The 17,743-nt window shown below is 39.1% G+C and overlaps 1 protein-coding gene across 2 annotated transcripts in view; it reads right to left on the bottom strand.

Moving 5' to 3' along the window:
* Positions 1–12,759, bottom strand: part of DHRS7B (dehydrogenase/reductase 7B) — a 51,841-nt gene extending 39,082 nt beyond the window's left edge. For both annotated transcript variants that reach the window (XM_058703143.1, XM_058703144.1), the window contains exon 1: positions 12,148–12,759. The gene's annotated coding sequence lies outside the window, so the exon portion shown is untranslated. The remainder of the gene's footprint in view (positions 1–12,147) is intronic.
* Positions 12,760–17,743: the final 4,984 nt, after the last annotated feature.

The raw sequence follows: 17,743 nt of genomic DNA, 5'->3' as shown, positions 1-17,743 counted from the left end.
ACAGACAGAGAGAGAGAGACAGAGAGAGAGACAGAGAGAGAGAGAGACGGAATCCGAAGCAGGCTCCAGGGCTCCAAGCTGTCAGCACAGAGCCTGATGCGGGGCTCAAACTGACGGACCGCGGACTCATGACCTGAGCCGAAGTCGGACGCTCCACCGACTGAGCCGCCCAGGCGCCTCTACAGTCTCTTATAGCTACCCACAAGTTAGTCATTTCCAGGGCTCCTTATTTCTACCTGCAGATATACAGTCTGGAGTCATTTCTTTTTGGTCTAAGGGACTTGGCTTAGTATTTCTTGAAAGGGAAGTCTGTAATCAATAGATTCTCTCAGTCTTTGTTTATGTGAGAATATCTTTACTTTCGTGTTTGAAGGATAGTTTCAGATATAAATTTTAATATAGAATTTGGTGTTGACTTTTTGCTTTGAACATGTAACTCCACTGTTCTGTGACTACCATTCTCTTTTCAATTATTCAATTTATACACTTTATTTTTTAAAGCAGTTTTAGGTTCATAATAAAACTATATCCCTTATCCTCACAGATGCCCAACTTCCTCCGCTATCACCATTTCCCATCATGGTGGTAAATCTGTTACAACTGATGAACCTACACGGACACATCATTATCGACCAAAGTCCACAGTTTCTATTACCCTTCACTGTCGGTGCGTATTCTGTGGGCTTTGAAAAATGTATAATGACATGTGTTCACCACTGCAGTATCATACAGAATAGTTTCACTGCCTTAAACATCCTCTGTGCTCTGCTAATTCATCCCCCTCCCCCAACGCTGGGTACCCATTGTATTTCTACCGTCTCCATAGTTTTGCCTTTTCCAGAATGTCAGATAGTTGGAATCATACAGTATACAACCTTTTAAGACTGGCTTGTTTCACTTAGCAATATGCATTTAAGGTTCCTCCATGTCCTCTGATGGTTTGGTAGCTCACTCTCCTTTCACACTGAATAACATTCTTTTGTACCACAAAAAAAAAAAAAAAAAAAAAAAAAAAGTCCCGTATGTCTCACAGTTTATTCACCTACTGCAGGACATCTTGGTTGCTTCCAGGTTATGGCAATTATGAATAAAGATGCTAAAAACATCTGTTTGCAGATTTTTGTGTGGACATAAGTTTTCAATTTGCTTGGGTAAATACCAAGAAGTGCAATTACTGGATCATAGAGTAGAAGTATGTTTAATTTTTTTTTAATTTCTTAAGGCTTATTTTTGAGAGAGAGAGAGAGAGAGAGAGAGAGAGAGAGAGAGAACACGGTGGAGGGGCAGAGAGAGACACACAGAATCCGAAGCAGGCTCCAGGCTCTGAACTGTTGGCACAGAGTCCGACACAGGGCTTAAACCCACGAACCATGAGATCATGACCTGAGCCGAAATCGGATGTTTAACCCACTGAGCTGCCCAGGCGCCCCAGAATATGTTTAGTTTTATTAAAAAAAAAAAAAAAACCTGTCAAACTGTCTTCCAAAGTGGCTGTGACATTATGCATTCCTGCCAGCAATAAATGAACGTTCCTGTTGCTACATATCCTTGCCAGCATCTGGTGGTGTCAGTGTTTGGGATGTTGGCCATTCTAATAGGTGTGTACTGATGTCTCACTGTTGTTTTGCCATTCTCCAGTGACATATGATGTTGCACATGTTTTCGCATGTTTACTTGCTATCTGTATATCTTCTTTGCTGTCTGTTCAGTCTTGCCTAAATTTTGAGCTGTTCATTTTCTTACTATTGAGTTTTAAGAGTTCTCTGTGTATTTTGGATAACAGTCCTTGATCAGAGATATGTCTTTTACAAATATTTTCTCCCAATCTGTGATTGTCTTCTCATTCCTGACACTGTTTTTCCCAGAGCAGAAGTTTTTAATTTTAACGGAGTCCATATTATCTTTTTTTTTTCTTTTTTGAGAGAGAGAGAGAGAGAGAAAGAGAATCTCAGCAGGCCATGGACCACAGGGCTCGATCCCACAACCTTGGGATCATGATCTGAGCTGAAATCAAGAGTCGGACACTCAACCAACTGAGCCACCCAGGAGCCCTAGGTTTTCAAGTATTTCTTTCATGGATTGTGCCTTTGGTGTTGCACCTAAAATGGCGTCATTAATACCCCAGGTCATCAAGGTTTTCTCCAACACTATATTCCAGGAGGTTTATAGCTTTGTGTTTTACATCCAGGTCTATGGTCCAGTCTGAGTTAATTTTTGTGAGGGGTATAAGGCCTATGTCTAGATTCATTTTTTGCATGCGGATGTGCAGTTGTTCCAGCACCATTTGTGAAAAAAACTATCTTTGTTCCATTGTATTGCCTTTGCTCCTTTGTCAATGACCTGCTGACCATACCTTTTGTGGGTCCATTTCTGGGCTCTCTACTCTGTTCCATTGATCTTTGTCTTCTTTCACCAATACCATATTGTCTTGATTACTGTAGCTTTATAGTCAGTCTTGATGTTGCATAGTGTCATCTTCCAACTTTGTTCCTCAGTTATCAAGTTGGCTATTCTGGGTCTTTTGCCACTCCATATAAATTTTAGAGTCAGTTTGTCAACATCCACAAAATAACTTGCTGGGATTTTTATTGAGATTACGTTGAATCTATAGATTAAGTTGAGAAGAACTGACATCTTGACAATATTGAGTCATTCTATCTGTGATCATGGAATATATCTCTATTCATTTAGTTCTTTTATTTCATATATCAGAGTTTGGTAGTTTTCCTTAGATACATCTTATATATATTTTGTTAGACTTATACTTAAGTATTTTGTTTGGGGAAGGGGAGGATGCTAACGTAAATGATATTGTCTTTAGTTTCAAATTCCACTATTCATTGCTGGTATACAGGAAAGTGATTGACTTTTATGTATTAACTTTGTATTCTTAACATAACTATAATTCCTTATTAATTCCAGTTGTTTTTTTAACTGATTCTTTTGGGTTTTCCACATAGACAATCATATCATCTGCAAGAAAAGACAGTTTTACTTCTTCCTTCTCAAACAGTACATTTTTTACTTCCTTTTCTCATCTTACTGCACTGGTTAGGACTTCCAGTACTACACGTTAAAAAGCAATTGTGAGAAGGAACATCATTGCTTTGTTCCTGACCTCAGCAGGGAGGCTTTGATGTTCTCAGGCAAGTTGAAGTTCTTTTCTATTCCTAGTTTGCTGAGATTTTGTTGTTGTTGTTGTTGTTGTTGTTGTTATCACGAATGGGTATTATATTTTGTGAAATGCTTTTTCTGCATCCATTGATATGATCCCATAATTTTTCTTCTTTAGTCTGTTAATGCTATGGATTACTTAATTGATTTTTCAATGTTCACCTAGCCTTGCAGGCTGAGATAAATTTCACTTGGTCATAGTGTATAATTATTTTTATACAACCCTTGATTCGATATGGTAATATTTTGTTGAGGATTTTTGCATATATGTTCGTAAGAGATATTGGTCTGTACTTTTATTTTCTTGTAATGTCTTTGGTTTTGGTATCAGGGTAATATTGATCTCATATAGTGAATTAGGAAGTATTCCCTCTGCTTCTATCTTCTGGAAGAGACTGCAGAGAATTGGCGTGATTTCTTCCTTAAATGTTTAGCAGAATTCACCTGTGAACTCATTCAGGTCTGGTGCTTTCTACTTTGGAACATTAATTATTAATCCAATTTCTTTCACAGATAAAGGTCTATTCAAATTGTCTATTTCCTCTTGTACGAGCTTTGACAGATTGTGTCTTTCAAAGAATTGGTCAATTTCATCTAGGTTATCAAATTTGTGGGCATAGAATTGATAATATTTTTATTATCCTTTTCATGTCCATGGAATCTGTAGTGATATCCCTTTTCTCTTCTGATATTAGCAATGTCTTATTTTTCCCCTTAGCCTAGCTAGAGGCTTATCAATTTTATTAATCTCTTCAAAAAATCAGTTTTGGGTTTTGTTGATTTTCTTTACTGATTTCTTATTTTCAATTCCACTGATTTCTACTCTAATTATCATTATTCTTATTTTCAATTTGATTTGTTCTTCTTTTTTCCTAAGGTAGAAGTTTAAATTACTAATTTTAGATTTTTCTTCTTTTCTAATATATGTATTCAATGCTATAAATTTCCCTGTATGCACAGTTTTCACTACATTCCACATATTTTGGTAAATTAGATTTTCATGTCCATTTAGTTAAAAATATTTTTAAATTTCAGATGTCTTCTTTGAGCCATTTGTTATTTAGAAGTGTGCTGGCACCTGGGTGGCTCAGTCAGTTAAGCATCCAATTCTTGGTTTCAGCGCAGGTCATCCCATGGTTCATGGGATCAAGCCCTGCATCCGGCTCTGTGCTAACAGACTAGAGCTTGCTTGGGACTCTCTCTCCCTCTCTTCTTCTCCCCTGCTCGTACATGCTCGCTCTCTCTCAAAAATAAATGAACTTAATTTTTTTAATGTTTATTTTTGACGGGGGGGGAGAGAGAGAGAGAGAGAGAGAGAGAGAGAGAGAGAGAGAGAGAGAGAGAGAGAGAGGATGACTGGAGGAGGGGCAGAGAAAGAGGGAGACACAGAATCTGAAACAGGCTCCAGGTTCTGAGCTGTCAGAACATGTGGGGCTAATGTGGGGCTTGAACTCATGGATAGCGAGATCACGACCTGAGCCGAAGTCGGATGCTCAGCTGACTGAGCCACACAGGCGCCCCCAAAATAAATGAATAAACTTTTTTAAAAAAAGTGTGTTGTTTCATCTCCAAGTATTTGGGGCATTTTCCAGCTATCTTTGTTACTGACTTCTACTTTAATTCCAATGTGGCTTGAAAGCAGACGTTGTATGATTTCTACTCTTTTAAATTTGTTGTGTTTTAGGACCCAAAATGCGATCTATCTTGGTGAATGTTCCACGTGAAGAATTTGTAATCTGCTGTTTTGGGATGAAATATTCTAACGTTGGGGCGCCTGGGTGGCTCAGTCGGTTGAGCGTCCGACTTCAGCTCAGGTCATGATCGCACAGTCTGTGAGTTCGAGCCCCGCATCGAGCTCTGTGCAGACAGCTCGGAGCCTGGAGCCTCCTTCGGATTCTGTGTCTCCCTCTCTCTGCCCCTCCCCAGCTCATGCTCTCTCTCTCTGTCTGTCAAAAATAAATAAACATTAAAAAAAATTTTGAAGAAATATCCTATAGATGTCAATGATATATAGTTGACTGATGGTGCTGTGAACTTCAAATATGTTCTTACTGATTTTCTGCCTGCTAGATCTGTCCATTTCTGATCAGAGAGGTACCGAAGTCTCCAATTGTAATAATGGATTCACCTATTCGTAGTTCTACCAGTTTTTCTTCATGTACCTTGACACACTGTAGTTAGGTGCATACACATTAAGGAATGTTATGTCTTTGGGGAGTATTGACCCCTTTATCATTATGTAATGCCCCTCTTTATTCCTCATCACTTTCCTTACCCTGAAGTCTGTTCTGTCTAAAATGAATATAGCTATTCCTGCTTTCTTTTGATTAGTCAGCATGATATATCTTTCTCTATCCCTTTATTTTTAATCTATATGTGTCTTTATATTTAAAATGAGTTTCTTGCAGGCAACATACGGTTGGGTCTTGATTTTTAGACCACTGATGTTTAGAGGGATTATTGATATAGTTAGATTGATATTTATCATATTTGTTACTGTTTTCTCTTTGTTGTAATCATTCTTTGCTCCTATATTTGTCTTCCACACTTTTTCTACATTTTGGACTTTTTGTTTGTTTTAAGTAAGCTTCACACCCAGTGCAAAGCCCAATAAGGGGCTTGAACTCATGACCCTGAGATCAAGACCTGAGTTGAGATCAAGAGTCAGACACTTAATCAACTGAGCCACCCATGCACCCTTACATTTTGGAGTTTTAACTGAACATTTATATAATTCCATTTTCTCTCCTTTCTTAGAATATCAGTTATGCTTTTTTTAGTGGTTGCTCTACAGAATGCAGTATATATTTATCACTAATCCAAGGCCACTTTCAAACAAAACTATACCACTTCACGGATAATGCAAGTGACAAAATATTCCCAATTCCTTTCTTCCATCTATCATTGCTGTCATTCATTTCACTTATACATAAGCACACACACATACATACACACACACAAATTGATATGTCTTACCTATTATTATTTTGAGCAAACTGTTACCTATTAGGTCAATTAAGGATAATAAAAATAAAAGTTTTTAACTTTCACTTATACTTTCACCGACATTCTTCCTTCTTTGATGTAGATCTGAGTTTCTGACCTATACCATTTTCCTTTTCTGAAGAACTTCTTTTAACATTTCTTGCAAGGCAAGTCTAGTGGCAACAAATTCCCTCAATTTTTGTTTGAAGTCTATTTCTCCTTCACTTTTGAAAGGTATCTCCCAAGGGTATAGAATTCTAGGCCTTTTAGGGACCCTGGCTGGCTCAGTCAGCGGAACATGCAACTCCTGATCCTAGAGATTACTTTAAAAATAAACAAAAATTGGGGTGCCTGGGTGGCTCAGTTGGTCAAGCGTCCAACTTCAGCTCAGGTCATGATCTCATTGTTTGTGAGTTCGAACCCCACGTTGGGCTCTGTGCTGACAGCTCAGAGCCTGGAGCCTGCATCTCCCTCTCTCTCTGTCCTTCCCTCGTTCATTCCCTTTCTCTCTCTCTCTCTCTCTCTCTCTCTCTCTCAAAAAATGAATAAATGTTTAAAAAAAATTTTTTTTAAATAAACAAAAATTTGAGGCACCTGGGTGGCTCAGTCAGTTAAGCGTCCAACTTTGGCTCAGGTCATGATCTCACAGTTCCTGGGTCTGAGCCCCATGTCAGGCTCTGTGCTGACTGCTCAGAGCCTGCAGCCTGCTTCAGATTCTGTGTCTCCCTCTCTCTCTGCCCCTCCCCCACTCATGCTCCGTCTCTGTCCCTCAAAAATAATAAATAAAAAATAATTAAAAATATTTTAATAAACAAAAATTTTAAAAATATATATTTTTTAATTCTCAGCTTTTTTCTCTTAACACTGAAAATTTCACTCCATTCTGTTTTTGCTTACACAGTTTCTAAGGAGAAATTAGATATATTTCTTTGTTCCTCTATGGGTAATATATATATACATTTTTTTTTCTGCTTCTTCCAAGATTTTTTTTCTTATCTCTGATTTTCTGAAGTCTAACAATAGTATGCCTAGGTGTTGTGAGGTTTTCCTGACATTACTTTACTTGGTGTTCTTTGAGATTCCTGGATTTATAGTTTGGTGTCTCAGATTAATTTGGGAACATTCTCAATCATTATTGCTTCAAATCTTTCTTCTGATTCTTTCTCTTTCTTTCCTCTGGTATTCCAATTATGCATATGTTACATCTTTTGTAGTTATTTCACAGTTCTTGTATATTTTTCTGTCTTTTTGCTTTTCAGTTTTGAAAGCTCTCATTGTCACATGCTCAAGCTTAGATATTCTTTCCACAGCCATGCCCATCAAAGACATTCTTCATTTCTCTTAGAGTGTTTTCTATCTGTAGCGTTTTTTATTCTTGCCTAGATTTTCTATCTCTCTGCTTACATTACCCATCTGTTCTTGCATGTTGCTTACTTTTTCCTTTAAAGTCCTTAGCATATCAATTACAGTTTTAAAATTCTCAGTCGGATAATTCCAACTTCTCTGCCATATCTGACTCCAGCTCTAATGCTGTTCAGTGTCTTCAAACTATGTTGTCTTTCAGTATGCCTTGTAATGTTTTGTTGAAAGGCAGATATGATGTGCTGGTTAAAAAGAACTGCAGGAAATAGGCCTTGAGAAATGCAGAGGCAGTGGAAGCATACCATGGCTCTGTGGTTCTATCTAGTCTTTTGGTGAGCCCATCTCCCAAACCGTTAACTTCGTCAGTGGTTCTCAGGGTTTTTTCCCCTCCCTAGATAGGACAGGATGACTAGAGGGAGATGGGAGTTGAGGATTTCCCTTTCCCTAAGTAAGTTCTCTAGATAAAATAGTTTCTTCTGGGGGCAGGTCTTGTTAAGAACAGAATGCTGTGACATATTTCAAAACAGTTACTTTTCCCTCCCCATACCAGAAGCACAAGGGAATTTTTCTCCAATATTCAGTATGAGGGCCTTGTGGAGCTTCTTAAGTTAAAACTCATCAAACTGTGGGGCCCTCTTCTGACTGGGTCCCTCCACAGTTTTTAACTCTCAGACTTGTTCACACTGAGCCTCCAGCAATTTGTCAATTACAGTTCAGACTTTCTTACCACTCCAATAAATGTGATTCTCTGTACCTGTCTCACCAATTTTGGTGGCAACAGTTTGCTCTGTGATCTCATGATTCTGACAGATCCTAAGTGTTGGCTGATTTTTCCATCTGTTCAGCTTTTTGCTTGTTGGGATTGGAAGGGCAGCTTCTAAGCTCCTTACATGCTGAATAAGAAACCAAAAGTTCCAACACCATTCTTTAAGATGAAGTTAAGCCATTAATCATATGGTTGTTCCCGGTATGTGAAAAAGTAATTTTTCTCTTATTGCTTTTAAGTTTTATCTTTGCCTCTCAACAGTTTTACTATGATGTATCTCGGTGTGAATCTTTGTGTTTATCCTACTTGGGGTTTGCTGAGTTTCTTGGATATATACACTGATGTTTATGGTAGCCTGAATAAAAATCCCTCAAAGATGTCTACATCTTAATCCCTGGAACCTAGGAGTATATTACCTTATTTGCATGGTAAAAGGAACTTTACCGATATGATGAAATTAAGGATCTCAAAATGGGAAGATTATCCTGCATTATCTGGGCAGGCTCAATACAATCACAAGAGTCCTCGTAAGAGGGAGGCAGGAGGGTTGAGTCATATGGGTAGATGTGACAATAGGAGTAGAGGTTAGAGTAACATGAGGAAGGGGCCCTGAGCTAATGAATGCTGATGGCCTCTAGAAGCTAGAGAGCAGGTAAAAAGATACCCTTTAGAGCTTTCAGCAGGAATACAACCTTGCTGACACCTTGATTTTAGTCTGACCTCCAGAACTATAAGATAATAAATTTATTGAGTTTGAAGTTATTGCATTTGTGGTAATTTATTACGGCAGCAACAGGAAATTAATACAATGTTCTTTATCAAATTTGGGAGTTTGGGGACATCATTTCTTCAAATATTTTTTCTGTCCCATTCTCTCTTCTTCTGGGACTCCCAAATGATAGTACTTGATATTGACACACAGATTTCTGAGGCTCTATTAATCTGCCTTCAACCTTTACTCTTTTCGCTTTTTTTCCCCTAGGTATGAGTCACCCTTTCCTGTTTCTTCAACATGTCTTATAAATTTTGGTTGAAAATTGGCTATTTTAGATACCACATTGTTAGCAACTCCAGATTCTCATTTTCCCTTCTGGAGACTGCCAGAGTAGCTGACTTTTAAAATTTGTTTAATAACTTGCCTGTGTTAAACCTGTAGATTTTGTTTCACTCAGTGTAGCCACTGATATCTCTGCTCAGTTTTTCTTTTTCTTCTTCTTCTCTTTTTTTTTTTTTTTTAACGTTTATTTATTTTTGAGACAGAGAGAGACAGAGCATGAATGGGGGAGGGTCAGAGAGAGGGAGACACAGAATTGAAACAGGCTCCGGGCTCTGAGCTGTCAGCACAGGGGCCCGATGCGGGGCTCGAACTCACGGACCGCGAGATCGTGACCTGAGCCGAGGTCGGCGCTCAACCGACTGAGCCACCCAGGCGCCCCTCTTCTTCTCATTTTTATTTTTATGTTTGGCTTCCTACTGAGGGTAGACTCTGTATCTGAGTATCGTAATGGTCAACAGTACATGTCAGGGTTTGTGCCCAAACACCTCAAAGCAATACAGCTTCTACCCTTTGCAGATAAATCTGTGTGTGGTATGGGAAGTACCTTCAAAGTTCAGGCACATTTTAAGTCTTCCTCAGCTTTTACTTTCCATTAAGCTTTCTTTAACTCCTCTGTATTTGCACACCGTCATCCAGGGATATATATAGATAGCTTGTGCCCTCCCTAGTCAACTATGCTCATACATGTAGCTTTCCAGTCATCCAGGGTATTTGGGGGTTTATCAAACCCATCTACGGCTGTCTCACTTATAGGACTTGTCAAATTTCTAACTAGTCTACTGGTCCACTGCATGCCCAACCAGGGCCACAACCTAAGACTAAGTAAGCGGTTGGCCTTCCCCACTCACTTCCCAACAAGATTACTAGCTTTATTGACAAAGATGCTGGGCATGGTTTTTTGTTTTCTCTCCGTTCCAAATAGCTTCCTCTGACAGTGAGACAGGTGGTCTTCACCACCTGCCCCACCCTGGTGGAACTACTGAACTAACTGAGCTGGGGGTATGGGGTGGGAGTAGTGCAGACAAGAATGACACAGATTCTCACTGGTCTTACCTAATGTTCAGTGCTTTTTCATGAATAAATGCTTCTCAATTGTCTGTCTTTAGTCAATTCCCAGACCTCTGAAATGCTTCTTTTTGACAATTTTGTCCTGTTTAAAGTTAGTTTGGGGAGGGCAAATTTGTAACCTCTTCACCATACCAGAAGTCTTCCCAGCCCATCCCAAGGACTTCATAGAATTTTTTTCTACTGATAGAAATTAAAACTGATGATGATAACACAAACCTAATCAAACGGAAATTATTTCTCTCAAATATCCTATCTGAATGTCTTCATAGTCAAATACTGCAGGTCACTTAGAAACTTTCAAAAGAGACGGCTTGTAAGATGTGATGTGTGGCCAAGTTAAATTTAAAATGTTGAGGGGAAAAAAATAAATTTCAAGTTTATGGGAAGAAAGACAAAAGAGACTAGATCACTGTGAAACTGCTTCTTGTTGTAAGAATTCACATTTCCTCACTTTCCCCAGTATCCCTGGCCTGGTTCAGTTGCTACAGTTGTCCAACCATGCCTTCCTTCTAATACAATTCAAAACCAAATTTTGTTTCTTACGATTCAGTGTTTTTCCCCCAACAAATAATTTCTCTTTAAATTTAAGTCTGTCTTGATTTTTACCTAAGATCAAGTTTCCAGCTACCATTTTTCCATTGAGATATAAATGAGAGGTGTGAATAATAATTTAAAATTATTTATATGATACAGCACACTGTCTTTGGAACCAGGCAGACTTAAGTTCAAATACCAATAATCAGACTAACTAGGTAAGTATCTCTAGACAAGTTACTTAATAGTTCAGCCAATTTCCTCATCTGCAAAATATGCCTAATACCTGTCTCACACAGTTGCAGGAAGGATTAGAAATGATAGCACTTATCTCTACAATTGCTGGGTTATCTACTTAGAAAGTTGCTAAGGAATGTCAGGGTGAAAAGAACCAAGAGACAAAATGGATAAATTAATCTTCCTTGCTATGTCCGGCGCTCATGGGTGGCCAAATTAACTATTTTAATTTCCTTCTCTTTTATCCCCTTTTTCATTAATTGGGACACTTCTACATAGTACAATATTCTACCACACAGTAAGGAACACAACAGTTTCCTACAAAGTGGCATTTAAATTTTATTTTTTTAAACAATTTTTTGGAGCTTTTACTGTCCAGGAAATATTGTCTGAGAAAAACTTAAGTACCATAGTTTTTAAACTTGTATACTGAATTTTTAAAATTCTCCACCTTTTCTCAGTGCAGAGTCCTTTGAAAGCCTTATAAGTGTTGAATTTGCTAAAGTACAAGTTTATACAGGTAAACTGTGTAAATGATATCAAGAGATCCACAAACCCCCTGGAGTCCATCTGGACACGAGTTAGAATACACCTACCTTTGCTGGCAAGTCCTTCTTCAAGGCAAATATTCAGCTCTTAAACCTGAATGAATTAGTACAAGTGGATTTGCAGAAGTCTAGATTCCCTAAACTGAGGCAGTCCAGAATTACAAATGAAATGCAAATCACTGTAATCACTACAATGGTGGAGCGACTGATTTGGAGTCAAAATGTTGCCACCGTTTACTTTCTGTTCCACAATGCAACTTATCATCCCCTTGGGATCCCAGCTCCCCTACCAATAAAATAAGGAAATAATCCTCATTCTACACACATCTTGAGATAGTTATGAGCTGAGGAGTAAAGAGGTTCACAGTTCCTTGTACACTACACAGTGATGAGAGAGGTCCACTGGCATTACTTACCCTGGCTGCTAAAACATCCTGCTGTTGCATGTTTACCTCACGTGAGTGTTTCTCAACCTGAAAGTATGAGATGAGATGAAGAAGAAAGCCCAGAATTGTCTGATGCCTCATGCCAGAGTTCTTGGAACCCCTGGTTGTACGTGATCTGTCCACACGTGGTCTCTCCCTGGTGGCCTAAGCCCCTCAATTCGTCTCTCTGTTTCCTGTGTCAGATATAAAGTGGATGTTCGGTAAATACTGCTGAATGAATGATGAACAAACGGACAGCCTGTGTGAAATGAGCCAACTGAGCCCTAACAGCACCTGGGGCTCCCTCCTAGTTTTCAGGAGCTAGAACGTCAGGCCCCAATCACTATCCCAAAGAGTCAGTGGAGAGCAAAAACGATACCACTTTGGTGCGACCTACCAGACTGGGCCCTTGGGAGGTGCATGCGCAGGTATGTGAGAACCACTCTTTGTCACAATCTGTAAATCTCCAGGTTGAGAAGAGAGAAAAACACTCACCCTTTGTGAAGATCCGGAAAGGGACAGGAAAAGAGGAACAGTGCTGCTTTCAGATGCTTTTTATGTGTTACAGAATGCTGTAAGATCTAATGTCACAATCCTTCATTCCCTTGAAAATGTGGTACAAATTACTACGTATCCCAACTCCTCAAACCAGAAGTACGTTTCTATATCTAACATAATCTCTTACCTATTCCGTGATTCCTTCTGACACACGACTTTAATAGAGTGAAACAATATTACACAGATGTCCAAATTATACTTTAAAAAAGTAACTTTTAGCTTGCTACCATAATTGGCTATTGTATGAAGAAAAATATTAATAACGATTACTAACTTTTTAAGGTTTGCAACGTCCTGGGTTACATACTCCATACCCATGATCTCATTTCATCCTCGTAGCAATCCTATGGGGTAGGTATGATAGCTATTTGCATTTGCTAAATGAGAAAAGCACCTGAAATCACACTGCTAACAAATGGCAGAATAGAGATTTGAACCAGGTATTCAGATTCTAAAGTTCACATTAACTATTAAGTACATCAAATAAGGTGTAAATAATAATTTTAATAATCCTTTGGTTGGAGCCTAAAACAGGAAGAATTTTAACACTGTCTAGGAGATGAACAAATCCCTATACTCAGCTGAAATCACCCAAACAAAATACAAAAGCTTTTATGCAAGAATGGAATGTAAACAAGCTAATTGCCTAATAGGAACTCAGTACAATTTCCTTGATTCAGTTGAGCAAATGTTTTAAGCCAATCTGGACTATAATACCATACTCGGAGAATTGAGAAGCAACGGCGGTTTCCTAATATCCTTTGCGGTTGAACAACTAAGTACTACTCACATAAACCTGGAGAAACTTACCTCTCCCTTCAAAACTTCGTGTTCCTAGTACAAACGTGACCTTAGCAGTAAGTTCAAACTACTGTAAGCAATGTTCCATTAATTCAGCTGCTATCAGCAGACCTCTCCCTCCATAAGCAGATGAGTAGACAAGTCTCAGGTTACCATGAACTTAAGATGAGAGGGAGAGCTCAAGTAGAATCTAAAATCATTTATTCAATTTCCTACCTTGGTGGGTGGCAAGAAGCTTCCAAGCTAAATTTGCATGCCATTCAGGCTCAATTTTCATCCTCATGTTTATGGCTTTCCAGAATAGATTAATGCAGAGTTCATTTCTGCATTAAAATCATAACATTACCCACAAAAGAAAGGTCTCATATGTGGATGACTGGGGTTAAAAATAAGAAAACAGGCCCCAAATGGAGTCACGTAAGCTAAGCCCCACATCACCAAACCGAGTCTTAATTACAGTCTCAGCCTCTGCCAGAAATGGAATCTTAAACCGATCAGGAATCATCTGGTGAACACTAGTGACGTAATTTGTCTGACAGACCCCTAGCTCCCCTAAAGGAAAGTGACCTTGCCAAAACCAAACCACTTTTTGCTAATATAACTTCCTTGTTCCCACTCCCTTCTGCTTATAAAAGTCTTTTCATTTTGTACAGTTCTTCAGAGCTCCTCTCTGTCTGCTAGATGCAATGCTGCCTGATTCATGAGTCACTGAATAAAACTAATAGGACCTTTACTTTTTTTTTTTGAGAGAGAGAGAGCGCACGCGCAAGTAAGCAGGGGGCAGAGGAGCTGAGGGAGACAGAGAATCTTAAGCAGGTTCCATGCTCAGCGTGGAGCCTGATGCAGGGCTCAATCCCACACCCTGGGGTCATGACCTGAGCTGAAATCAAGAGTCAGATGATCAACCAATTGAGCCACCCAGGCGTCCCAAGCTAATAAGATCTTTAAATTTTACTTACCTTGAATTTTGTTTTTTAACAGTGGGTAGGACTGAGAAATGATAGTTTTGGCTGGAAACCACCAGCAGGATCCAGATCCACATTTTTCTTTAAATCAATGTGTAAGAAATTATGGGCTAGATTTGGCCATTTGAGGGCATCCTACCTACACTCAACTACATGGAACTCACTTAAAAGTCATCTTCAGAATTATCCCCCTTCTGTGTGTGCTCCACTCCAACATTTTACTGCACTGTAAGTATAAGTAAATTTTTAAAATTGACCTTTCCCTGTTGCCAAAAGGGAACGAGATCATTTTTTTCTCCCTCTTTTTTCTTAGAACATTTTTTTTTTAAGCTAGTATTTATAAAGTTTTCTTCTGTCCCTTTGATATGTATGCAAATCTTTTTAAAGGCTAAATAAGCTAGCTGCAGAACTCAGGAATAATTTTCCTGAGAGTCCTAGAAGCCTTTTATTTTATTTTATTTATTTTATTTTATTTTAATCTATTCTATTCTATTCTATTCTATTCTATTCTATTTTAGAGAGTGTGAGCAAGGAAGGGGAGAGGGAGGGAGCATCCTAAACAGACTAGCACAGAGCCCAGTGTGGGGCTCACTTGGGGCTCAATCTCACCATAAGATCATGACCTGAGCCAAATCAAGAATCAGATGTCTGACTGAGCCACTCATGCGCCCCGAAGCCATCTCTTTTAAAGAACTTACCAAATTCAACACCTGAAAAACAAATAATCCAATGAAGAAATGGGCAGAAGACATGAACAGACACTTTTCCAAAGAAGACATCCAGATGGCCAACAGACACATGAAAAGATGCTCAATGTCACTCATCATCAAGGAAATACAAATCAAAACCACATTGAGATACCACCTCACACCGGTCAGAGTGGCTAAAATTAACAACTCAGGAAACAACAGACGTTGCCGAGGATGTGGAGAAATGAGAACCCTTTTGCGCTGTTGGTGGGAATGCAAACTGGTGCAGCCGCTCTGGAAAAGTGTGAAGGTTCCTCAAAAAATTAAAAATAGAACTACCCTACGACACAGCAATAGCACCACTAGGAATTCATCCAAAGGATACAGGAGTGCTGATTCACAGGGGCACTTGTACCCCAATGTTTATAGCAGCACTTTCAACAATAGCCAAATCATGGAAAGAGCCCAAATGTCCATCAACTGATGAATGGATAAAGATGTGGTTTATATACACAATGGAGTACTACGTGGCAATGAGAAAGAATGAAATCTTTGAATTTGCAACAACGTGAATGGAACTTGAGGATATTATGCTAAGTGAAATAAGTCCAAGAAAGATATGTTTTCGCTCATATCTGGATTTTGAGAAATTCAACAGAAGATCATGGGGAAGAGAAGGGGAAAAAATAGTTTCAAACAGAGACTCTTAAACACAGAGAACAAACTGAGGGTTGATGGTGGGAGCAGGGGAGAAGGGAAAATGTGTGATGGGCACTGAGTAGGGCATGTTGGGATGAGCACTGGGTGTTGTATGTAAGCGATGAATCACGGGAATCTACACCTGAAACCAAGAGCACACTATATACACTGTATGTTCGCTAACTTGACAATAAATTATATTTTAATTTTTTTTTTTCAATGTTTTTTATTTATTTTTGGGACAGAGAGAGACAGAGCATGAACGGGGGAGGGGCAGAGAGAGAGGGAGACACAGAATCGGAAACAGGCTCCAGGCTCTGGGCCATCAGCCCAGAGCCTGACGCGGGGCTCGAACTCACGGACCGCGAGATCGTGACCTGGCTGAAGTCGGACGCTTAACCGACTGTGCCACCCAGGCGCCCCAATAAATTATATTTTAAATAAATAAATGTAAATATCTAGGAAGACAGTGCCTCAGCTCCCCATCAGGGTAGGAGTTTAGCCTACACACCTCTATTACCTGCACAAAGAAATCAAAGATGTTTCATTTTACCTTCAGATAAAGGCAATTAATTAGTACAGATGACCACAATTACCAGCTGAATTTAGGATGAACTATGAAAGCAAGTACATCAAATGCCACTGTCAAGTCTTCTTAAAGATTACCATTCATCTTGAGACTTTATATGTAATGGATTGTAAAAGAGAGAATTTTTTTTGTTTTTGTAATCTCATTAGCACACTACTTGTGATGTATCCCAGTCTGGGTTAATGCTCATTCAGTAATAAAACTAGTTTCTTTCATTACATATTTGTGAAGATCATTTCTTACGTAGGCAGATTTTATTTTCCCCACATAAACGTGTAGAAATTCTATTCTCTACTGGGCTACCTTACTGCCACTTTCCCAACCTTGATGACCACAATACAAGAAAAAAAAAATCCTCCCTGACAAGAGTTTGTTAGGGATTTAGCCCATTACTGTCATCTGAGTGCCAGATACTCCTATATCATTGCCTCTGTGACACCTCCACTTGGATTATTTCAAAGACACCTTTTCCAAAACTGAACGCATGTTCTTCCTTCAGGGTTTCCTATCATGGAAGCACAAGCCGGAAAATGAAGAATTAGCCCTGACACCTCCCTCTCCCTTCTCACCCCAGAGTGAACATATTGTCAAGCACTATTGATCCTACCTCTTAAATAGTTCTCAAATCCATCGACTTTTGCCTCCACTGAGGAGCCAAAGTGATCTTTTAATAACACAGACCCACTGATGCTACTCTCATGACTGAAAATTTTCAATGGCTTCCCACCATTCTTAGGATAAGCCTAAATCCTTAGTATGACCTATGAGGCCTGCATGGTCTGACCCCTGCTACCTCTTCAACCTCATCTTCCTGACTCCCTCTCTCTCTGCCCTCCAGCCCCGACTGGGAGCTTAAACTCCATGACAACTGAGACTATGACTATTTGTTCATGCTATATCCATAGCACAGTGCCCAGCACATAATAAATGCAAAGTAAATGTATGTCCAAAAATAATGTTGATAAAACAACTGCAGCATCCTAAATGGAAGGCAAATAAACATTAAAAATTATGCACGGTGAAGGAAAAGAATGTCCTTATATATTTGTACCACAGGTGGCTAACACAGGGTGTGGACCATAGTGAGGCTATAAAATGTTCGTTAAATCATTTTGCAAACCAGAGACAATATGATGAAACAAAACATTGGCACTCAGTTTTTATTTAGCATTATAGGGCAAATTACCGATGCCAATCACATCTCATATTTAGGTATTTATCCCTCCTCTCATCCCCAATATCCATCCTGTAGGCAACCAGAGGTCTAACCACATGTTTGAAGAAGG

Source organism: Neofelis nebulosa, chromosome 16 (genome assembly GCF_028018385.1).
Source record: "Neofelis nebulosa isolate mNeoNeb1 chromosome 16, mNeoNeb1.pri, whole genome shotgun sequence".
Classification (NCBI taxonomy): Eukaryota; Metazoa; Chordata; class Mammalia; order Carnivora; family Felidae; genus Neofelis; species Neofelis nebulosa.
Note: the sequence above shows the minus strand (reverse complement) of the source record. Positions and strands in the feature narration are given on the sequence as shown.